We start from the raw sequence: 26,162 nt of genomic DNA on the forward strand, positions 1-26,162 counted from the left end.
ACAGATTAGGCAGTCTTGTAACAACTGCATTAGCAACGATATATCAGAGGACATTGTAACAACTGGATTAGGCAGTCTTGTTATGTAGTTTAAAGATATGGTCTGGATTACGGATGGAGTGGAGGTGGACAAGCTCACGCACATTTAGGCCGTTGATATGGGTCCACTGTGATACCTCCGAATTTGGATGTGGCCGGCGCGATATAAACAAAAAACTTTTACTTTGAGCCGTCTTTCAGAGAAAGAATTCTTTTACTTGTCATAAGTCTGCGACTCCCAGATTTACCTCTCCTTCGAAGGAAGCCACGCTGAGGGTTTTTGTCACCCCTGTAAGTCTATCGTCGGCGATCAGATTTGAACCTCTCGGCAGCGATGCTTCCGACATGTTTACCGCTCTAAAACAATGTTTAAATTTTTTCTTGTATTTCCTTTCCTTCTTTCATATTTTTCTTCCATGCCGAGTTTGCACTGTCCATTGTTTATGTTACATCACATTTCAGTAATATGTTAGCTAAACAGCCCTGAGACTCATGATTTTTACTCTGTGAAGTGTGCTGTGCAGAAACGGTCGATGAATTGACGAATGGGCATACGGATGAATCGATGAAAGGACAAACGAGTGAATCGAGGCGCGAAGGCGCGTGTCCGCCTCAGCGTCGAAAATGCTTGCAATTATTCATGTATCAAATTCTAACCATTATTAAATATCGCACGATTCACGATACTATTTCAAAATATGTTTTCGGTTTAGTTAATAGTAGTGAATGTTTTTAGAATTGCCTGCAGCCGAGAGCTGCTCTTTTGTGCTGATGCTGGCAAAAACCCACCAGCACAGGCTCGTGTATTGAGTAAAATAAGCTGAACTGGGGCGCTTTTTTGGATGCGGACTGTGACTATCTTAATGAGGCTGGTTGAATGCGTGCGTGAGTGGAATATTTTAAAATCAACATTCAGTTTCTTGTGTTGAATAACAACATTAACATTTTATAACTTTTGTAATTACGTTAAATTTTGTATAATCGTATACTATATAGGCCTATAGTGTTCTCACATTTTAAGCATGAGTAGTCTGATTCTGAAGAAAAGTAACTTTTCAAGACTGATTCCTGATGAAAAAATGATTATAATCTCTAAGTAGGCCGATTTCTGAGTTCTCTGAGGGAAAGAAGAGAAATGAAAAAGAATGAAAATCGTGTTTTCAAGGGGCAACTCAAATCCACAGATGTTTACAACAGAAAGTGACTGAATTTGCGGCTGTAATATTATATAATAGTTATTTATGGTACTTGTGAGGTAAGTGCATCTTTATTGCGCGAGTGGAAGAATTTAAGCACGATCCTTCAACCTCGCGCTTAAATTACACGAGCGCAGTGAAGATCACGCTCACAAGTATCATACATAATTTTATCCATGACCATACTTACTTACTTACTGGCTTTTAAGGAACCCGGAGGTTCATTGCTGCCCTCACATAAGCCCGCCATTGGTCCCTATCCTGAGGAAGATTAATCCAGTCTCTACCATCATATCCCACCTCCCTCAAATCCATTTTAATATTATCTTCCCATCTACGTCTCGGCCTCCCCAAAGGTCTTTTCCCCTCTGGCCTCCCAACTAACAATCTATATGCATTTCTGAATGAGTTAGAAACAAATAGTAAGAATAAAAACATTCGAGATTTATGTAAGGGTATAAAGGAATTTAAAAACGGATATCAGGCAAGGGTAAACGTGATTAAGGATGAGAATGGTGACTTGCTTGCTGACTCTCATTCAATCTTGAACAGATGGAAAAACTATTTTGGGCAACTACTAAATATACATAGGCCAAATAGAAATGATCGGGACGAAATTCAAATACAAACTGCTGAGCCATTTATACCGGAACCCACACTTTCTGAAATCGAAATTGCAATAGAAAATCTGAAAAAGTACAAGTCTCCAGGTATTGATCAAATTCCAGCTGAATTAATACAAGAGGGTGGAAGCGCATTATCTAGCAAAATTTATAAACTTGTACTTGCAATTTGGGAAAAGGAAATTATACCAGAACAATGGAAGGAGTCCATAATCGTACGTATTTTTAAGAAGGGGGACAAGACTAACTATAGTAACTTTCGAGGAATATCACTTTTGTTGACGTCGTATAAAATTTTGTCGAATATCCTTTTGAGAAGATTAACTCCATATGTAGATGAAATTATTGGGGATCATCAGTGTGGTTTTAGGCGTAATAGCTCGACAATTGATCAGATTTTTTGTATTCGACAGACATTGGAGAAGAAATGGGAGTATAAGGGTAGAGTACATCAGTTATTCATAGATTTCAAAAAGGCCTATGACTCGGTTAAGAGAGAAGTTATATATGATATTCTTATTGAATTTGGTATTCCCAAGAAACTAGTTCGATTAATTAAAATGTGTCTTAGTGAAACTTACAGCAGAGTCCGTATAGGCCAGTTTCTATCTGATGCTTTTCCAATTCACTGCGGGCTAAAGCAGGGAGATGCATTGTCACCTCTACTTTTTAACTTTGCTCTAGAATATGCCATTAGGAAAGTTCAGGATAACACAGAGGGTTTGGAATTGAACGGGTTACCTCAGCTTCTTGTCTATGCGGATGACGTGAATATGTTGGGTGAAAATCCACAAACGATTAGGGAAAACACGGAAATTCTAATTGAAGCAAGTAAAGCGATAGGGTTGGAAGTAAATCCCGAAAAGACTAAGTATATGATTATGTCTCGTGACCAGAATATTGTACGAAATGGAAATATAAAAATTGGAGATTTATCCTTCGAAGAGGTGGAAAAATTCAAATATCTTGGAGCAACAATAACAAATATAAATGACACTTAGGAGAAAAATTAAACCCAGAATAAATATGGGAAATGCCTGTTATTATTCGGTTGAGAAGCTTTTGTCATCTAGTCTGCTGTCAAAAAATCTGAAAGTTAGAATTTATAAAACAGCTATATTACCGGTTGTTCTATATGATTGTGAAGCTTGGACTGTCACTTGAGAGAGGAACAGAGATTAAGGGTGTTTGAGAATAAGGTTCTTAGGAAAATATTTGGGGCTAAGAGGGATGAAGTTACAGGAGAATGGAGAAAGTTACACAACGCAGAGCTGCACGTATTGTATTCGTCACCTGACATAATTAGGAACATTAAATCCAGACGCTTGAGATAGGCAGGCATGTAGCACGTATGGGCGAATCCAGAAATGCATATAGAGTGTTAGTTGGGAGGCCGGCGGGAAAAAGACCTTTGGGGAGGCCGAGACGTAGATGGGAAGATAATATTAAAATGGATTTGAGGGAGGTGGGATATGAGGTAGAGACTGTATTCATCTTGCTCAGGATAGGTATCAATGGCGGGCTTATGTGAGGGCGGCAATGAACCTCCGGGTTCCTTAAAAGCCAATAAGTAGTAGTAGTAGTAGTAGATCAGAATATTGTACGAAATGGAACTATAAAAGTTGGAGATTTATCCTTCGAAGAGGTGGAAAAATTCAAATATCTTGGAGCAACAGTAACAAATATAAATGACACTCGGGAGGAAATTAAACGCAGAATAAATATGGAAAATGCTTGTTAATATTCAGTTGAGAAGCTTTTGTCATCTAGTCTGCTGTCAAAAAGTCTGAAAGTTAGAATTTATAAAACAGTTATATTACCGGTTGTTCTGTATGGCTGTGAAACTTGGACTCTCACTTTGAGAGAGGAACAGAGTTTGAGAGTTTTTGAGAATAAAGTTCTTATCCATGACCATAACAAAGAATTTTATTTTATAAAAGAAAATATGTTGAAAATAAGTCCTTATATAAACAGATATTATGACATGGATTTTAGAATCGATACGCGTAGGTACTAGGTAGGTCATGATGTAGGAGGCCATGAATAGTGAAGAATGGTCTCTAAGATAATTTTATTTTATTTTATTTTTTTCATTTTGAACGTGTATTTTCATCTTTTCGAAGTTTCAGGGATTATTTAGAAGCGTTCACGAGACTAATGTGATTAAAGTAATTTCACATTTATCTGTAAACTTAAGGGGAATATTAAAACGTAATTAATCATCGTATCTGTTTAGCTCAGTTGACTAAGGTGTGTTGTTATTAAATATTAAATCCTAAATCCTATAAACCCAATAAACCCAACTTCGCAGGTTCAAGTCTCCTCGCATCCCAAAAGGTAAATTATTACTTACTTACTTACAAATGGCTTTTAAGGAACCTGGAAGTTCATTGCCGCCCTCACATAAGCCCGTCATTGGTCCCTATCCTGAGCAAGATTAATCCAGTCTCTATCATCATATCCCACCTCCCTCAAATCTATTTTAATATTATCTTCCCATCTACGTCTCGGCCTCCCCAAAGGTCTTTTTCCCTTTCGGCCTCCCAACTAACACTCTATATGCGCTTCTGGATTCGCCCATACGTGCTACAAGCCGTGCCCATCTCAAAGTCTGGATTTAATGTTCCTAATTATGTCAGGTGAAGAATACAATGCATGCAGTGGTAAATTATTACAAAATTAAAAAAAAAAAATACATATTAGATATTGATGCAATGCACAAATTACGACGTAGTAGTAGTGGTAGATAAAGGAGAAGGAGATCGAGTGTACCTATGTATATTTAAGAAATGGCAATAAAGAAGTATAGGTAGTGACATCTAGTAACTAATATATTAACTTCTTGAGTAATAGTTGAATGGAAAAGTATACGTGTGTGCCCGGGTACTAGGAAAATACTAATAAACTGTGAGGTAAAGTTTAAACTGTGAGGTGAAGTCTTTATCTCACTAGTGAAATAATAGTAATATGCGTTACAAGAGCGGTATGTTGAAGTTTACATGTTCGAGGAAAAGTTTGAAAAAGCGAAACGTAGTTGAGCTTTTTTAATTTCCGAGAATTGAAATAAAACATACCGCTCGTGTATCGTACATTATTTTGTGCGAAGATCGTTTATTACATAACTGAAAGAGGAATTTCTAATTAGTTGCAATGAAATCACCATCTTGGTTTCTGTTCAATGACGGCAAATTTGCAAAACAAAAATATCTATCTTCAACATTGTTGCTTTAAAATGTTTTCTGTGTTTACTATACTCCAGCAAGCCATGATATACGTCTGTCTTTTTTCCCCCAGTCTATAAATGCGAACCTAAAACAAACGGTAAGGTTATGTAATGATTTATTTTTCATTTTAATATTTTAACAATATTATTTATATAACATATTGCATAATAACATCGGCATCTGGAATCTTGTTGATTTTTTCACAGCTTCCTTAATGTTACTTGCATCACGAATGCAGTAACTTTAGTGGAGTTGTAGAGTTTACTTAATTTTTGCAAATATTTAAAAACAATAATTAACAGTGCAATTTAGGTGAAAAGTGTTAAGTTTCCAATTTATAATTATTACTATATTGGACGTCTCTAAAAATAATATGTTAAAAGCCTAAAGCAGTAAAATCAATATGTCACTTAAGCGGTAAGAAGAGGGAAATTGTTGGGAATACTGAATGTGGAATTTTAGACTTTCCGGGGATTGGTTTTATGAGGAAACCAAGCAAATACGCACGATCTCGCACAAAATAATGTTGAATAAAAGCCTACTTTACAAACGCAAAAGTATTTAGTAAACGCATGTTTTTGTTACGGTAATTTTTCTGTTTTTTTTTTTCTGTATGTTGTTTACTCCTAAAGAGAGCACTGATTGCTTGTGGACAATGAAAGATGAATAACTTTATGATATCTTTAATGCGTTAACTTTTGCAATTTACGTGGCTGACTAGTTTCGAAGTGGTATCTTAGTCTGAAGGATAGTAAAAATATCATGAAGTTATTCGGTGATTATAAGTCTTAAAAGAGTGTATCGAACAATGAATAATAATATCATAAAACATTAACAGTGAAGATGTCCAGCGCGATAGCGCGTTTGCCTGCTGATCCGCAGTTGCGCTTGGGTTTGAAGTTCGATTCTCGCTTGGGCTGATTACCTGGTTGAGTTTTTCCGAAGTTTTCCCCAACAGTATGGCGAACGTCAGGTAATCTATGGCGAATCTTCGGCCTCATCTCGTTAAATACCATCTCACTATCACTAATTCTACCGACGCTAAATAATCCAATAGTTGATACAGCGTCGTTAAATAACCGACAAAAAACAGTAAAGATAAAAAAGGTATGAATTTTCGACGCGTCATAAGAATAGTTGTTAACTATCCGAAGGCAGGTTTGAATCTCACAAGTGACACCAATAAGGCATAACTCATGAGACAACTAAGCCAAGAGATAATGGGGTAGGGTGACTAATTCCTTTCCTCCTCCATTTCATACATCGCTGACTAGTAATATATTGCACTAATCAGACTTATACGAACAATTGTGTCCACACTTGTGGAGTAACGGTCAGCGCGTCTGGCCGCGAAACCAGGTGGCCCGGGTTCGAATCCTGGTCGGGGCATGTTACCTGGTTGAGGTTTTTTCCGGGGTTTTCCCCCAACCCAATACGAGGAAATGCTGGGTAACTTTCGGTGCTGGACCCCGGACTCATTTCACCAGCATTATCACCTTCATTTCATTCAGACGCTAAATAACCTGAGATGTTGATGCAGCGTCGTAAAATAACCCAATAAAATAAAAAAAACGAACAATTGTTCACCCTCTGACACATGACGTCAAGTGAGATTACTGTTTGATATAGATGTACAGGGTGTCTGACTTTAGCCTTCATTTTTCCTTAGGCAGCCCATGTAACAGTCGAGACATGTGGGAGGTATTTAATGGTTTTGTAGCGGAATCAGAGGTGCATATCGTATGTAACAGATTGATCAGTCTAATTGATTTTCAAGGCAACCACTTTTATCAATTTCACTATGCTGCCATCTAGCGACTGCAAAAGTATCACGTTATAACCCTTATGGAATTGCATGGAGCAATTGTAATTCCATTTAGCGGTTGTTACCAAAAATGCCTTTTCGTCGGTGGAGGCTCTGGTAGTTCTCATTTTATGTTGACATTTCATAACATAGGAATGGCCAATCTGATAAGTTATATACAGAGTGGCTCACATAAAGTGTTATAAGTTAATAATATGTGTTAAATGAATAGATAAAACCGAATGATTTGTCTTCTAAATTTTATTGGGGGAAGGGGTCTTCCAAACTGTGATATGGGCAATATTTACCTGGGGCCCCTTTAGGAGACGTCGGGGTATATTTTCAGATTTTTTAATGAAGCCATGAAATTTTTTAAAAATAGTTTTGTTCCCCTCAATAAACAAACAAAGCAACTTTTATTGAAATTAAAAAAAAAATAAATTGTTGAGCAGTTACAGGTTGTTTTCATTGAAGTATATACAGTAGAAAAGATTAAATGTTATGTTTTATTTAACGACGCTCGCAACTGCAGAGGTTATATCAGCGTCGCCGGATGTGCCGGAATTTTGTCCCGCAGGAGTTCTTTTACATGCCAGTAAATCTACTGACATGAGCCTGTCGCATTTAAGCACACTTAAATGCCATCGACCTGGCCCGGGATCGAACCCGCAACCTTGGGCATAGAAGGCCAGCGCTATACCAATAGAAAAGATTACAAAATGAATAAGGAAATCAATAAATACCAAGGTATTTACTTTACATTATGTTATTAAGTGCTCAAAGTAACATCTAAGCACTTGGTGATTCTTGTGGAAAGGTTTCCTCTAACTTTTAACAACATACAGGGGCTAATAGTGCGACAAGCTTCACGACGTTTCATATCCTCTTTTGTTGTAGGTGGTGTAAACATGACTTTTTGTTTTATTTACTCCCAAAAAAATAGTCCAATGATGTTATATCGGGTGAGCGAGGTGGCCATGCAACAGGTCCAGCACGTCCAATCCACCTGTCACCAAATTTCTCATTTGATAGTTCGCGATTTCTATCTATGTGGGGGGCATTTAAAAATAAGGTTTATGCGAAAAACCCGCATACAATAAATGAGCTTAAAGACTATATAAGAGCTGAAATCGAATCCTTCAGTGTAGCAGAACTTTTTAAAGTAATTAACATTTTCATAAGGAGGTGTCAACAGTGGGTAGCAATTGGTGGGGACATTTTCAACACCTACTTTGAGCTGGGTAAGTACAAATTCCTGTACTAAATGTTTCATTGCCGGCAGACCGATTTGTCGCTTGGCTGCAGATAAGCTCCTAGCGGCGGGCGACGGGAAAATAAAAACCGCGCTGCTAAACAAAACAGTGTCACTGAGGTTCTTGTGCATCTGTCGAATAAATTGATATAAGAACATTTTTTATCACTATTTTGAAAACTAATGCGTAATATGACGTTCTTTTTTCACGTAAACATCTCTTTCCAATTTATACGAAATTATTAAGATTATTTTATAGGCCCTAACTAATTAGCGATAAAACGCAAAATGTAATAATTTTATCATGATTTGTTTTTTTTAATTAATGCGGAATTCTGTGGCCTCTAGCCCGTGAGGTAAGAAACTCTTCGCAGTTGATAAAGAGTAGTAAAATTGCCAATTTAAAAAGTTACTCGTAGGCTGCAACATATAGCAAGTAAATAGCGAACAACTAAGGCACAGTAGTTCAACGGAACACGACCCATGCCGTCTTCTTTTTATACAGTAGACTGCAGTGATGTCAACGAGAGCGCAAACGTGCTCATAGCCCGCATGCGCTGATCAGAGCACGCAAGCACACAGGTACAAGCCACTGGTGAACACAAGGGTTGTACATTACGCACTGACGAAGAAGTCGTTCAGTAAGTTTCAGGCTGACTAGACTCTTGACTTCTTATGTAAGTGAAAGATGAGGTGATGCTCTTTGTTGGTTTGTGGAAATTATTTAGTTACAAAGACAAACAGTGTCGAACGCCTGAAATTATTAGTTCATCTACAGATTGATATAATATTCAAATTTGTTTTTATTGACATTAAATGTAATAAATGTTTATGAAGATGTGTTGTATAGCTTCTTCCTCACAGCATTTATTTATGTTTACAGAATAAAGTACAAACAAAAGTGTGTGCTGCTAATGGAATAGACTCGTTACATGTCAGTTACGAGTTGTGTCTATAAATTGTCCAGATTTTCGTACATAAATTCCCAGTTTGACGATGTTTCTTACCATTACGATATTATTCTGTCCAGGTATTTTGAATTGCGTGAATATTTATCAGAATTCATAATAGAAAAATAGACATTCCAGAACTAGTTGACTCTACATGGATCGAGGATATAATCGAGCATCTGAACGTTTTGAATTTGAGATCGCAAGGAAAGAATCAATTAATTTGTGTCGACAGATATTGTTAAAGCCTTTCAGATGAAGATTTCATTGTGGATGTCACAGATCTCACAGCACAGTTTTTATAATTTCAACGCCTTCTGTCACTGGACTTCTGCCCAATAGTATAAAATACTGCAATGTTTAAAAAAAAAAAACCTCCGGGAAGAGTTCCATAGTGGAGCCAGCCCAAGTTGGATTTGTTTTGTGATCCTTACTCATCAAACCTAGAAAATATACCAACACAGTTACAATTGAATACCTGAATTGACAAACATTCCAAGTCCAAAATTTACCGAATTCGACCTTTATCCAACAAGTTGTGTTTTACATATGCCAGTCTTACGATGGTGACTAATATTTGCGGGCGAGAGCTTATTTTATGCCCGCTGCGCGCGCGCAGAGCTCTTTTACCTGTAAACATTGCTAAAGGATGTATGTACAGATCTTAGAACAGCGCATCATGACGGAACGGAAGCGCTTAAAGCTTTCAAGGAAGAGTGGAAGATACAATATTTATGCTTCGAACATGGTGATGAAGTCCAGTGTTTGTTGTGTAAAAAATTTTTTCATTTGCAAAAAAAAGCAACATAAAACGGCATTATGAGGCGCAACATGAAAAAAGTACAGGCAGTATTCAGGAGAAGAGAGAAATAAATTCATTTCGGAATTGACATCGAAAGTAAATTTATTTACATTTGGGTCAGCAGATAGTATCTAGATTCCTTTTATTTCTTTATTTCAAATGTATTATTAATGTTTTATTTGTTGCTTGTTTCTGGATATTTACTTTTATTAGACTACGTGTTTCTTTCATTTAGAAATAATATTTTATATTTTTTATTATTTTATTGGGTTATTTTACGACGCTGTATCAACATCTAGGTTATTTAGCGTCTGAATGATATGAAGGCGATAATGCCGGTGAAATGAGTTCGGGGTCCAGCACCGAAAGTTACCCAGCATTTGCTCGTATTGGGTTGAGGGAAAACCCTGGAAAAAACCTCAACCAGGTAACTTGCCCCGACCGGGATTCGAACCCGGGCCACCTGGTTCCGCGGCCAGACGCGCTGACCGTTACTCCAGAGATGTGGACTATTTTATAGTTGATTGCACTTTAACTTATACTATTACTAAATTCAAAATGCTAATTCACTTTTATTCCAATAACTATTTTCAGGATTTTTGAGCAAATATGAACTAAACATTTTGAAAAGTTTGATGCAAGGAGCTTTTTTAGTAACGTCAATATTAAATATACTTAAAAATATAATTTCAAAACTATTAGACCTAATTGCACCAAATTTTGTACAGATGATATTATTATAGATCTATTTATATAGTTTAAATTTCACAAATTTTGGCCGAAATTGTGGAAGTTTTAAAAGTCATACATATCCCCTTAAATGATTGACCCCAAAAATAACGATGGCTCTCAATATCTTCATTTAATCAATTTGTTTTTTTCGTGTTACGTGCTTCTCACAAGTCACTCTAAGAAAACTCATTACATAATCACGACTGGAGAGTAAGGACTACATTTTCACAATCACACAATCAATATACTCTATTTCAATCAATATTGCCATTATTATTTTTTTAACAAATACTCAAAAGTACTTAGAGATCACACACGTCGAGCAGGTAGACCCTATTAGTTTCTCCTAACCAATGAAGTGAAGTATTTACATAATAAATAATTGCTTTCAACAATAAAATGGTTTACATACAATTAACTTTTCCTATTTCTCTTTTTGTTCCTAAAAACCCTTCCCTTTGCGATTTGTTTAAAATATACATGTATATTAAATAACTGAGTAATTGCCCTATTACATAGCCAGCAATTTAGTAACGCAAGTTATTGTAATAATTGTTGCCTTTATTCGCTGCATGTGCATGTACATCCCTGATGTCTATGTTACGACGCTATGTAGTGGATGCGCTATGCGCTCGTGATCAAGGTCGAGCTCTTCTACCATGATTGGAAGCTAATATCGTCTCATCCCTGACATAGGCTATCATTCTGTAAAAAAGAATATCCGAAGTCCGACATTATGCCTGTGTTTTGGATCATACAAATATTTATTTCAATACTCAGAATGCAAGCCTAAGTTTCTTTGCGATCTGAAAAATTTACTTCAATGGACTTGGAATGTTAGCCAATTCAGGTCTTCCATTAGAAATTATTTTGCTGCAGGAAACAACATTTCACCGGATATAAGAAGGCTGGTGTCGGCAAAAATCAGAAAAAGTATTTCTGAATTACGAGAGGTCAGGAATTTAAATTTGTTTCTAGATGTGTGATGATGTTCATATAAGTAGTACATGATTATGTAACAGCTAATATCAATAATTAGGCTAATTTTAACCCTCATTACGTAAAACTGCTCAAGTTAAAGAGAAGCTATGTTTATTATTTGTTAGGCCTATATCCTACTATTTTATAATTAACTGTATTTATTAGAGAGGTACATGCTGCAAAACATGCTTTCATTTACTGTTTTCTTGTATGAGCGTAATACATTATTTATTACTGAAGAGCAGTTTAATTCATCTTGCAGTGGTAGGCCAATAGAGTTCATTTTGCTCACCCTTTCTTTTTCACAGCTACTGTCTGCAGTGGAACTCGTGAGCGCTTGGGAGCACGTAGAGTCATTCATGTGCTCTGACCTTGACGTCGCTGCAGTAGGGGGATTCTAGAACAGTTAACCCGAAACCACTTGACTCTGTCTCATCGGGCAACAAGTTTCGCTCCCTGGCCATTAATTTCAGGAATTAATCTTTGAGATATTTCAAACGTAAAAGTTTAATACAGTTTTGCCCGTTTTTGCTTCCTTTTCGAGATAACAATTGTTTTATGTGAAACATTTCATAACTTGTTTTGGGAAAGTTAGTGATTTAAATCTCAATATATTCAATCAATTTAAGAGACCGTCGTTTTATGATAAATTTTTGAAAGAATTTTAGTGCTGTGCAGAAATTTGATCCGAAAAAAATGTAAGTTTTCGTTTTGCAAAGGAATTTTACAATGTTACATTTGGTTTGTAAAACATTTACAAGGCCTGATACAACGTGTAATTTAATATTAGTTTTGAAATACAGAATGTATACCTACTCGTAGCATAATTCCTATGATGTGTGTTTGTGTGTATTTATTTTCCCTGATACCGAACGGTTATTTTACAGGCGGCCCGGGTACGAGTTCCGGTCAGGTTTGGGATTCTTCATTGAACAATTCATAGTGATACTTGTGGCGAACTAGGTCGCAGTTACGGTTTTTCTCGTGGTTCTCCCGTTTTTCCCCATATATTAGACATCTACACCATTTCTTCATTTCGTCATCATTCCATAGCATTCCCCGATCGCTGATTGGCAACACAAAGAGGGCTAGCTTAAGGTCTAGGAGGGTTGCCTGCTCGAAACCTGAGAACGCAGCGAACATTTGTACAGTCAGCCGGTGTTAATTTGGAAATGCGCATAGCTTGAGGATTAGCGCAATAGGTCGCAACAGATTGCAGTGCTGCCATGGTGACCCCTTCCCGTAAATTCGATTCCAATCCATTCCAACGCTTATTTCAATAGGTCTGTACAAGTTGTACACATTCATTCCGCTGAACACTGCGCCGACCTCCTCCCTTCGCACTTCTCCGATTCGGTGTATGAGCAATGCTCCGTAATCACTACACCAGAAATATAGCGACTAAAAATCCAGAGTCTGCTGACCATGAACACTAGTTTTTCTGGATTTTTTGCAATAAATACGTGCTTCCCCATATTGAAAATGGGCACCCGTTACGGCATCCGTGGTGGAGAGAAAAATGACATAATTTCAAATGCTTGCTGTAACAAGCCTACTAGCCACAGTCGAATGCTAAGTTCCTAGTAGATAGGTCATGAACCAATGTCACTTTTGTAACCATGCCCAATGACGTCACCTCCCCTAACCACGAGGACGAGGAGGCCAAATTTACGTATAAAATTGACCGTATTACCACAATCTAGTATATACAGTCACGAAGCTCAATACTTACTAAATATGCAAACATAGATAGTTGCTCATCACCAGGATCGGTACTATCGCCTCATCACAGACTCTTTCCCTAGCAGACGATAAAATGTATTGTACTTTCGATATCGTGTTCTTTTGGAAAAATTAACATCTTCCTTCCACTATTGAAATATGAAATACATAAAGTATATATATATATATATATATATATATAATTTTCGTAAAATATATATTATATTCTATAAACTCACCTTCCTGGATCTTTCGGAAGAAGGATAACTCTGACCTCTCTTTCTTACAATTTATAGTGCTACAAACATCTCCTTGTCGCATAGTATTATTGAAATTATTGTATTTTAGCTATTTACAGTTATTACAACCGATAACGAACATTTGACAGTTTACACAACTTTTCACAACAATGCGAAATACGGTACAGTCAATGCCTTTTCGATCCAAACTGTAATGTACCATATGTTCGAGTTTTCTATTTCAGCGTATGGAACTCAGTGAAATATAAACTTTATTGCCCATCATTGCTAAGTTTTATTTAGTGTAATGTATCCATAAGTTCCGTTTACTTCTTGGTGCATAATATGTTGCAGAAATAATTACAAAGCTGTGTTATTTTAATGTGTTAACATAATCTGTTCGAATCAACATTTTAAGTTTAGAATTGAAGCTATTTTGAAGTTTAATAAAAAAGAATTTATATTGTGATTTTAATTTAGCACATTTAGCCTACCTTCCTTAATTGTAGACAGAAAATTTACCATATCACTCCTAAGAAATTAGTGTACGTACGAGGTATGATTGTGTTACTTCGTCTCTTAGGTAGTAGATAAATACAGTAATTCAGTACTCTATTGTAGTATTAAAATACATACAAATTGAATGTCTGGAGTTTCATACATGACCTTATGTTTAATTATTATGTATAATTGCGAATATAGGAATATAAGTTAAATATAGTAAACATAACCTCTAATTTCCATATGACATAACATCAACGAGTTGCATAATATACATGGGAAGGCATTGGAGACCACTAAAATTAGACAGAAAGAGGCAACTGGTACAGTAAACATAACCTATAATTTCAACATATTTAAATATCCGTGCGGTGCAACTGAAAATTATAAAATAGTGCATAAATTAATGTACAAGAATTTCGCAACATTTAATCGAAATAAAGGCAGGTATTACACATACGAACAATGTAATTTTGACAGCAAAAATAATATTACTCGCAAGTGAATTTCGCAAGTGAATTATGTCTGAAGTGTCTCATAATCATTGTTTTAAATTTTATTAATGCAATTACACTACATTTTTTAGAGAAATATACGTTACTCTTTATACATTCAAACTAATTTATATGGTTGAAACGCGAGTCACTTGGTCTGCCTTACGGCCTTTATTAGATCACAATGGCAGTGACACAGTCTATTGTTCCTAGTACTCACAGCGCTCCAAGCGGCTAGCAACTATCGCGAGAAATGCAAAAAATCATCCCAAGCTTCGTGACTGTATAATATAGTAGACCAGGCATGTCAATTGATGCCCATAAGAGTAAGCGCGCACTTTAGAGCTCAGGAGAGCCTGAGCGCTTTACAGCGGAAAGGAAAGAGATAGACGATAGAGATAGTATATGCCGCTTGGTCGAGCTATGTTCAGGGATGGCCAGCACTGATTCAATAGATAAAAGGAAGAGAACTTATTAAAACTATATCCATGTTAATTTTTAGATTTGCCTGAGAAGTATAAGAATGTAGGTTTTAATTTTAATGCTAATTTTTCACAGGTTTGATTTTCTTTTATTGAAAAGAAATATTTTCTCAACTTTTCTTATAGAAAAGTGAAATTTTCAGATATTTATTTAGTAGCCTTACAGAATGTTTTCGTAAATCTAATATAGGCCTACCGTATATACGTATTACTGAAGATAGTGTATTGAAAATTTTGAAAATATTCGCATGGAAATTGTTTGTAAGGAAATGAATTAACAAAGCAACTACTGTTACATCATAAGCAGATGTGTGCCCATGTGTTGTAAAAATGTCAGCTCTATAGCTTCACCAGATTTCGAGATTTACGTTATTCGGATTAATTTGCACGCTCCTGTATGTATGTATGTATGTATGTATGTATGTATGTATGTATGTATGTATGTATGTATGTATGTATGTATGTAAAAATGTTATGATTTATTTAACGACGCTCGCAACTGCAAAGGTTATATCAGTGTCGCCGGATATGCCGGAATTTTGTCTCGGAGGAGTTCTTTTACATGCCAGTAAATCTACTGACATGAGCCTGTCGCACTTAAGCACACTTAAACGCCATCGACGTGGCCCAGGATCGAACCCGCAACCTTGGGCATAGTTGGGCATAGAGGGCCAGCGCTATACCAACTCGCCAACCAGGTCGACGTATGTATGTATGGATGTATGTATGTATGTATGTATTTATTTATTTATTTATTTATTAACACTACAATTGGGTATACACCCAGTGGCAGTGATATATAATATACAATAATACCATTACAGTAATACAATAATTACAGCAAAAAAAATGGGAAATAAAATAAAATAAACATAATTTTATATCTAACTATAAATAAATAGATGCAATAAACCTAGGACTATAAATAAAACTATTCTATAATAACGCCTACTATAAGCAAAAGTAAACCTAACTTATAAGTACTTCTATTTCACCCAACTATTACCAATTTAAGTAATTACGTATCACCTTAATTAATTAGATATCAACTTAATTTATTTACATAGCAACTAAATTACATATCTTAATTAATTACATATCAACTTAATTAATTGCATGACACAACTTAAATAATTACACTGCACCTACAATTACATTTTCAGTCTAATCTTCTCAACCTTTCCTTAAATGTAGTGATTTTGAGAGGACCACCCTGGAAGATTGCCGTAGGTAAGCTGTTCCAGTCTACTATTGTGCGGTTAACAAAGGAACATTTTGCCACGTCCGTTCTTTGTTTTCTGCATTTAAACTTCCTAATATGATCAGCCCTGCCTAAGTCATGATCAGTCCTGCCTAAGTATGATCAGCCGTGCCTAATGCTGCTGAAATAAATTAAAATTAAAGCCAGATTCTCGAATAAAGGCAAAATCAGATAGAAAGGCTCTTTCGAAATACGAAACGATTCTTACAGCTCAGTTTTGCATGAGCATTTTTTAATTAAAGACTATGCCACAAACAATTCTTAAGGTATATTTTTTCATAAGTGAAACACAAGAAAACTTACAGGAACTTAGAGCTGACTTGGAATTATTAAACACAGCTGCAGATAGCGTTGTTAATAATGTGGATGAGATGTAGACTAGGCTATGTCAGAAGGACTTTGAAATTTAAACTTCGCTTTCTCAGAAAAGAAAGCGCAGAAAAATGTTATGATTGAGATCGCTTAAGATGATATAAAATTATTGTCGATATCATCATAACTTATTAAATACAAATTCATAATCCATCGATACTGCAGCAGCGATTCTTGGCAAGTAACAAACTTTACGCCTATCTTGCTTGTCTAAATCCAAGAAATTATAGGCCCTAACTATATAAAACGTCAGTGACTGAAACCACCACTAGTAGAAGAAGTTTTCAAACGTTTCCTTAATTTTTACGCGAGAACCACAACAGACAATTTAAGAAGTGAACTAAGTAGTTTTACATTTCACTGGAAAAAAATAAAACGTTATGTATTATAGGAGGAGGACACTACTAAACAAACACAGATGTGTCAATCCAATAAAGAATGTTAAATGTTATGTTTTATTTAACGACGCTCGCAACTGCAGAGGTTATATCAGCGTCGCCGGATGTGCCGGAATTTTGTCCCGCAGGAGTTCTTTTACATGCCAGTAAATCTACTGACATCAGTCTGTCGCATTTAAGCACACTTAAAATGTTCACTTTTATGCGAAATGTAACTCTTGACTAATGCTTATCGTTTACTGAGATTGCATATAAGCATTTGCTCAGCCCCTCCTATACACAGGTTGCATGTGAAAGAACTTTTTCAACTTTGAGGTTGGTTAAAAGCAGACTTAGAAATAATACGCGTCATTAGCACTTGAGATTATTCATGTATGTATGTATGTATGTATGTATGTATGTATGTATGTATGTATGTATGTATGTATATATGTACGTGGTATAGTCATTAAGTTCTGACACTGACGCCTGAAGGGTAGGCACCCACAAGAATCTGGATGTCTCAGAAGGTGCCGCGTGATACGGCGTACACTTAAACAGATCGACATCCTCCCTCAATATAGTCGCCGTTGGCCGCTATGCACGTCTGCCAACGTTGGTGTAGCTGCTGGAAGCACCGCTGAAAGATGTTGGCAGGAAGATGCCGTACGGCGTCTCTTGTGGCAGTCATGACCTTTTCGGCCGCATAAAAATTACGCCCTCGTAGGATTGATTTCATGAGGGGAAAGAAAAAAATCGCATGGTGCGAGATCAGGTGAGTACGGATGGTGTGGCAAAACAGCAACCTGTTGCCTTGCAAGTTCCTCTTGGACAAGGATGGAGCGATGTGCAGGGGCGTTGTCGTGTAGCAACAGCCAATTCTTCCTATGCCAAAGCTCAGGACGCTTACGACGAATTGAATTGCTTAAACGGCCAAGAATCTCTTTGTAGAGGATCTTGTCTACAGTTGCACCTTGTGGGATGAATTCTATGTGAACAATTCCATTTGAATAAAAAAAAAAAACTGTTAAAGCATCACCTTGCCTTTTGACCTGTCTTGTTGTGGATTTTTCTGTCGTGGAAATAATGGCGTTTTCCAGGTGGCGGATTGTCGCTTCAGTTGCGGATCGTAAAGGAAACACCATGTTTCGTCTCCAGTTATGATCGGTTAGAGCAGTTTCGCCTAATTTCTGACAGAACGTGACGTTTGCCCGTTGCTCAAACTGCAACATACTCGAGTTCCGACGCGCGCATTCAAATCACCGTCACAACAAAGACCGTAGTTCTGCTTACAGTGCATGCACTCAACTGTCTCTTGTTGGGTCGAGAGACTAACTGACAAGTATCATACCATGGCGCCACCTATGCGCTATAGTGCACCACAACGCCACTATGCGCTCAGTATTAGAACTTAATGACTGTACCACGTATGTATGTATGTATGTATGTATGTATGTATGTATGTATGTATGTATGTATGTATGTATGTATGTATTCACACTGCAAATGGGTATATACCCGGTGGCAGTGGTAACTAATTACACTCAATAATGACAATTAATGATAAACACAACTAATAAAAAACAATAATTAATAATAATAGTAATTATATAATAATAATAATAATAATAATAATATTAATAATAATAAGGAGCATCCTAAATTAATGTATCTTAACCCTAAGTTCGAACTAAGACCAGGATGGTAGCAAAAGAACTGTTCTTAATAACACAGATTTGAGTCGCTTAATAGTAGGCCTATGGGCTGATGAAGAGAAGCAAATTGAAGCGTTATCTATTATTTCCATAATGAGATAACATGTCATTGTTCCAACTATAGAAACTTTTCATTTTAATACATCATCGATGTATTTTGTTTTACTGTTTTGTAATATCTACTGCTTGTGAAAGGAGCAAAAGTAATATAGTAAGTATGCTAGGTAAAACTGTATATGATTCCCGGCCGAAATTTTGTCCGCTTATGTTCCTGGTTAGAATGCATGTCAAGTTTTTTCAGCTCAGAACTTGTTCATCGTTGTTTTAAATCATGTTACAACCTTTTCCGTAGCTATAGGGGGAATGTAACGCGTGTCTAGGGCACTCACGGAATTTATAAATCCCTTGTATTTTATCATAGACAAGGGTAGTAAACCACTGGAAATTAATTTAACCAAAGCCTTGTCCAATAATTTTTACGACATTTTTACGAAAACTTCCAACTGAAACAAAGACAGATTTCCTACTGTTATCGCCTAGATCGCACCAAACAGCGAACAACAGCATTGCAAATAATGAACTATACATCTGGGCACAGACGGAGATAGAAAGAATTCCTTGCGGGAGGGTGCCACAATAGGATGACAAAATAAGATAATTCTTAAATGCATGCCGGTATTCGCATCATGAGCATACGAATGCGGCCATACCCACAAAAAACAAGTCCATACATATACAAACACAATGAAAAATAAACATACACTATGTCCTCTGAAACCTGTACTTTGCTTAGCGAAGTAAATGTGAACTGCTTATCGAATAAAATAATATAGTCAATTTTTGTTAAAAGATCATCATCATCATCATCATCATCGTCCTTGCAGGTATTAGGCCTAGAGGCCTGTTACGGTCTCCGTCCATCTTTTCAGGGGGCGTCCCAAAGATCGTCTTCCATGTGGTATATAGCGGAGAATTTGTCTTGGGAGTCTGGAACGGTCCATTCTATTGACATGGTTAAGCCATTTTTGTCTATAGTGGTTGAGATGTTCATAAATTGGTGTAATTTCCAATTCGTTTGTAATTAGTTTATTCCTTTTGTGGTCAAGCAAGCTGTAGCCGGCAGTCCTCCTTAGAAATCTCATTTCCGCAGTTGTTAGGCGTTGAACATCTGAGTTTCGGACAGTCCAGGACTCACTACCATACACGAGGACAGGTCTTGCTAGAACTTTATATGCTTTTAACCTGATACTATGTTTTTGGGTTTTCGTGGTTGTGAAAACCTGGTTGATGTTTCTTAAGGCCCCATTAAAATGTTAAATATTTTCAGATATATCAGTAACAGGTTAAATATGTCAAATTATAACCTAAATATTTAAATGAGTTTACCTGTTCTAACGTATGGGTTCCAATGCAAATTTTACTCCTAACTGGCTGTTTACCTTGGAACGCCATAATTTTTGTTTTGTTTGGGGAAATTTTCATATTGCAATTTTGTGCTATTATATTGAGGTGATGCATTGAGTATTGCAGCTCGTCTTCATTTGTAGCAAAAAGAACCTGATGGTCTGCATATAATAATGTATCTAGAGTACAATTTCGGAAGAGCGGGATGTTTCCATGAATTGTTAGTCGCCAATGTCTGATGATGGAGTTGATGTATATGTTGAATAAAAGTGGTGAGAGGGGGCATCCTTGACGAACTCCACAGTTTATCGGTCTCCATTCGGTATGTTCTGATCCAATAGTAATTTTGATAATATTGTGGTTATATAATTCGTAAATTGTTCTTATAATTGCGTTTGGAACTGAATCATCTGCCAAAATTTGAAAGAGCTTATTTCTGTCAACACGGTCGAAAGCTTTTTTGTAATCAATAAAAGCCAAAAGATCCTTGTTAAAAGATCCTTGCGTAAACTAGAGACCTGTACCATCACTGATTGAATAGAATGTTTCATATAGGCCTTTTGTCTACTTCGCCATTAATTATTATAACTTGTATAGTCACTAGTTGTAGGTTGAATGTCATCACCCGCAATAATAGCAGATGCGTCAACACTTACGCTATTATTCGTAATATTATAGGTTCTTCATTATTACTAAATACGTTTACATCCACTTTTTATAAACTTTTAAAAAAGGAATGGATATTTCTCGAACTTATTTTCACATGAAGTCAGTGATGTAGACGGGGGGATGGGAGATCACCGGACTGAAGCTTCCACATTTTCAAGACTTTTTAAAAATTTATATAAAATTTAAATTATGAAGAAACAATCCACCATTGGTGTTCCAAGGGCGACAATGAAACAAAGTTTTGACTGTTTCTACCGACAATGATTAAAATATTTATAATTAGAGTAACAACTTCATATTTCTGTTGACAAATTGTTTTAAATTAGCCGATGATTTCCGAAGAAGTTATGAAGCTACCGTTCTCAACATAATAATTAGATTAAGTCATTTATTTACTGACAATTCACTTAGCAATTACGGAGAATGGATTTTACTTTTAACAACTTTGAGGGGTCTATATTGATTTTAAATTTAATAATGTTAAAATGTTGCATTTAAGTTATGAACAAATTTGCCAAATGTTGTTCCCAAAACTTGCCCCCCTCTCAATCTTAAATTCCAGGCTACGTCACTGCATAAAGTGAACTAAATGAACTGTCTCTAGAAAATGTTCCAGGCTTCCCCCAATTCTTTCTTACCCATAGTATAAAATTATAAATTGTGTAATGAATGCCTATATCTGGAAATATAACTCTACGTAAACGCTGATTTGTATATTCCTTTGCAAATTGTTTATTGTTTATTGTTAGTAAAATAACATGTACAAAAATACAATCTTAATTCTTCCCTGAAGGAGTAAAAATTCGTGGTCAGGGAGTTATCTAAACACATACTTAACACAAATAAAGATAATTATTTGGCACAAAGTGGTCAAGAAAAAAAAATTATGGGAATAGACTTTAAAAATACCTGCAATTTCAATTTTAACAATTTAAATCATACAAATACATAGTACACATATTAAATCAACATATATTCTTTAAAAATTAAATTCCTAACTCTATTTTTGAAATTTCTGATACTAAAATTTTCCAAATTTGGGTATTTTTCAATTATTTTATTATACTTGGTCCAAAGTAGGTACCATGGCTAAGAGCTGTGCTTGTGAAACACTTTGGTTCCTCTAGTCGGAAAAAATCGGATCTTTTAGTTCCATATTTATGATGATACAATTTGAATTTATTACGATTTTTATGTATGAAGTTTAATAAGGCAATATAATAAATCTGTTTAATTTTCAGAACATTAAAATCAGTGAACAAAAGCTCGGATGAGTACTCAATTGGTTTATTAAGGCATATTTTAATTATTCTTTTCTGAATAAGTATTAGTGGAGTGAGATTAGAATTACAATCATTTCCGCATCCTAAAATTCCATATTGGAGAATGGATTGAAATAAGCTCAATAAATGGGACGTAAAATATTAACTGGTAAATATGACCGAAGTATAACAAAGATATAAATTGTCTTACATAATCTATTGCATAAATAAATCCATTATAACTCTTCAGAATTATGCTTTCTTCATACCTAACGCTAGAGAGTTTAGTCTGTATCACTTCGACCTGAGTGGGCATTACCCCCTATGCCCCCTGTCGTATCTCATTCTGTGTATCTGGGTATCTGATTTGCAGGAATGAATGGTTTATATTACCCGGTGCCGTTAATGCCATATAGTTGGCGCGACTGACGGAATCCCCTTTTTTTACAGGTTGTGAATCTAAAGTCTCAGTTCCTTTTATGGGTTTTGTGAAGAAATTAAAAAATCTGGCAGAAAACAGAAAAGACCACCGTGTGATTCTCTGCCTTCATTTCTTGTGCCATTAATTGCAATGTATACGGAATGCCTAGTTTGTAAATATTTCACCATAGCAGACATATTCTTATTATTTAATACGACATTACCACAAATAACGAAACTTACTTCGTAATTGTTTTGAGTTTCTTCTGGAATATTCTCAAAAAGCTGCTCTTTAAAATTGTATTTCGTGTAGTATCCACTGGTTTTGAGTAAAATTATAGTTGGTTACGATTTTACAGGGATTTATGGAATGAAGTAAAGAATCGATACGGTATTATAATTAGCTATCTGACAACTAGGCAGAATTATTATCAGATATTAAACGTATAAGCCCTCTGATGTTCCTCTTTATTACAGATCGCTCTGGTATACTCGAAACAAAAATGGTGAGGTACCATAAATGAAAGATGGCTTGCACTTTAATGCTCTCTACCTTGAACCTAAAGCACTAAATGTTACTAAATAAATGTTTACTGTTTTTACTGCTTACGAAGGTTAATATTATTCATAATACCTCCGATTGAGGTGCTAGCTGATATGTACTGTACATCTATTATCAGGCAGTACATCTCACTTGTCGGTATATATAAGAGAAAGAAAAATTGCTTGTTTACATCTGAAGTCTGATTAGTGTAATATGATACTGGCCAGCGATGTATGTAACGGAGGAGAAAGGAACTGGCAATCCTACCCTATTATCTCTGGGCTTTGTTTTCTCATGAGTAAGGAGCGGATTCTTATGTAAATAAATATTCTTTTTGCGTGTGATAAAACACAATTATCAAAGTTAAACATTCCAAACATGAAGTTTCAAGTTTAAAACCCGAATTTTATTTCACATAAAAACACATATTTTCACAAAAAATTATGTAAATACATATTTTCAGGAAATGTATTATTGGAGTTTTCTACTTAAATAAATTGTTTACAAGAACTTTTAAATATTTTAAAACTAAATCAATTATATCACTCAGAAGTACGTTATCTTTTTAAGAATTCTTGGTTGCTTCGTGTTTCTAAGCGCTGTGTGGTGTATCCGTGATCCATTTTTGTAATAGTATTTCCTCAAGTTCTGAGAACTGCTAGGCAGCATATCAGTGTTATTATCAGAGAATAAATTAACATGGACAAGAAGGAGAGATCTTGCAACACATAATCAGGAATGTTCATTGTTGCTGAAGATGATTTCATTCCACGCTTTGTTTGTGAAACACAACAGATAAGAGCTCGGGTATGAACATTATTTAATTTAAACAAATCTCCCGCCTCTCGCTCATGTCTATCAAGTAAGGCAATATATCTTGTGACTACCTGTTATCGGGCTTCGTCAATCGATATCCTTAAAGATATACTGAAAGAGGGTTGTTTAAAAAACGATTTGGCTTTCCTATTAGCAAATCTAAGCTTTTTGTGTGACACTATAAAAAAACTCGAAGCATACAAAAATCTGTTGTCTGAAACAGGGAGGTGCGTGCCGTGGAAATTAAACTAGACTCGCTACCATGTTCAGAAGCACAATATTACTAAGGGAAAAATTCCAGAATGTGTTTGGGAAAAACAGTGGATATAAAAAATGTGTAAAGTTGCTCAAGTATTGGAGGATGTGCCTGTAGGTGAAATTGACGGTGTTTGTGTTTGTGACATTCCTCTCTTTAAATATGCACGTCTGACGTCCTGTGATGTGGAAAGATCGTTTTCACAGTATAAGTCGTTGTTCAGAGATAATCGGCGTAAATTTATGATGGAGAATTTGGAGATGACCTTTGTTGTTCTCTGCAATTTTCGGCCAACTACAAGCACTCAAGTGTGGTTGGTGAGTACCTAGTAACATTTTTTTTCAAGCTAAGTAAGGTATTTTTGTCATATTTAAAAAAATATATATATGTTTTATTTTTAGCAAATATTTTCGTACTTTTTAGCACATAAAATAAATATATTAAAATTTTTAGCACATAAAAATCCGCTTCCTACGTCATGAGTTATGCCTTATTGAAGTCATTTATGAGGCTCCAATGTCTTCGGACTGTTGACGTTACGAAATTTTAAAATTGGAACTACATAGTGACCTTACATATTGTCCTGTTCTCAATTAAAGATTGAACTACATAATTGACCTTACATATTATTGTCCTGTTCTCAAGCAATGACTACTGTAAACTACATTTTGATCTTACATATTATTGTCCTGTTCTCAAGTGATGATTGAACTACATAATTGACCTTATATATTGTTGTCCTGTTCTCAAACAATGACTAAACTACATATTGACATTACATATTATTGTCCTGTTTCAAGCAATGATTAAACTACATAATTGACCTTACATCGTATTATTGTCCTGTTCTCAGACAATGACTAAACTACATATTGACCTTACATATTATTGTCCTGTTCCCAAGCAATGACTAAACTACTGATCGAACATTTTCTATTTATTTGTACAATTCCCGTTTCAGGAACTTTATAGTTATGCTATGAAGTAAGAGATCTCAGGTACAGGTATTGTTTGTAATGTTTGTATCTTTTATATTAAACTTGTTTTAATATGCTTAAAGTATGGCCCAAATGTTAAACTTCATTTACCTGGACTCTTAGCGGACAAAATGGCAGAACTTGTAGACGCCATGATTCATAGAATAAAAATGAGAAGAAAAATTCTACGCAAAAGCATCTAAGATATTTAAAAACACATGAAAAAAGATAACTTAGAATGTACACTGCGTCACGGTACAAAATCATACGAAGATTAACTGAGCTCGGACTAACAGTTCAGAAAGTTTTGGGTGCAGAAAACCTTAAGCTTACAGTGGTTTTTTATAGTAACAGTTCAGTAGAATAAACAATACAAAACATGGCCAACCCGAGAGGACTGGAGAAAATTTATTTCTCCACTATATCATAAGAGCATGTTTTTTTTAGTTAGTTATTTAATGCTATTATATCAACCATTAGGTTATTTAACGTCAACGGAGTTGGTTGATGCGATATGGTATTTGACTAATGAGATCTAGGATTCGCTGTAGACTATTTGACAATTGTCTTACTGTCGAGCAAAACCCAACCATTTAATGAGCCCGAGTGCAGCTCCGGCTCAGCAGGAAAAAGCGGCTGCCACATCAACTACGCCGGCGGCTAATACGCATTATTTTGCCAACAGCTCATCACCACTGACTTGAGACTACAATACAACAGCTCGTATTGTGATATGGCTTCATTATTTGACTTGATAAAATGGATATGACACATATAGCATTGTAATGGACCAATTGCCATTTATTGAATCGTTCTTAACATATGCTTCTTTGCAGCCTATATTCACTAGTGATATAAATTTATACTTCCTCATTTTACAGTAAGTTCTTCCAAGAGAAATGAGGAGATGGTGACAGGAAATGGACAGATTAACACACTGAGAATGTTTATAAAGAGAGATGTTACTGCGTGGTATGCCAAAATGAATACGGAGTGTTCCAAATTGATGTATACACTCTTCGAAATACTATTTCACAGCAAAGAAATGA

The 26,162-nt window shown here is 35.7% G+C and overlaps 1 protein-coding gene across 1 annotated transcript in view; it reads right to left on the reverse strand.

Annotated features, from left to right (window-relative positions):
* Positions 1–26,162, reverse strand: part of LOC138704992 (inter-alpha-trypsin inhibitor heavy chain H4-like) — a 139,943-nt gene that overhangs the window by 5,492 nt on the left and 108,289 nt on the right. The window lies entirely within an intron of this gene.

This window comes from Periplaneta americana, chromosome 8 (assembly GCF_040183065.1).
Source record: "Periplaneta americana isolate PAMFEO1 chromosome 8, P.americana_PAMFEO1_priV1, whole genome shotgun sequence".
NCBI lineage: Eukaryota > Metazoa > Arthropoda > Insecta > Blattodea > Blattidae > Periplaneta > Periplaneta americana.